A 279-nucleotide genomic window follows, 5' to 3' on the forward strand; every position below is an offset into this window, starting at 1 on the left:
CCCGAATCTTGCCTGAATTCTCAGCCTATATCGAAAATAACTGAGAATCCAGTCAATCCAATCCCATTGACACCAGGGTACATTTTGGTAGGAGAACCTTTGGTTTTACCCCATGATGTCAATTACGAAACAACTAATATCTCAAATCTACGACGGTGGCAAATGACTCAAAAAATGACACAAGATTTTTGGCGTCGTTGATCAAGTGAATATTTGACTTAGTTTTACCATCGTTATAAATGGAACAATGTTGTTCCTGAACCTAATATTGGAGATTTA

Source organism: Zerene cesonia, chromosome 19, assembly GCF_012273895.1.
Source record: "Zerene cesonia ecotype Mississippi chromosome 19, Zerene_cesonia_1.1, whole genome shotgun sequence".
Classification (NCBI taxonomy): Eukaryota; Metazoa; Arthropoda; class Insecta; order Lepidoptera; family Pieridae; genus Zerene; species Zerene cesonia.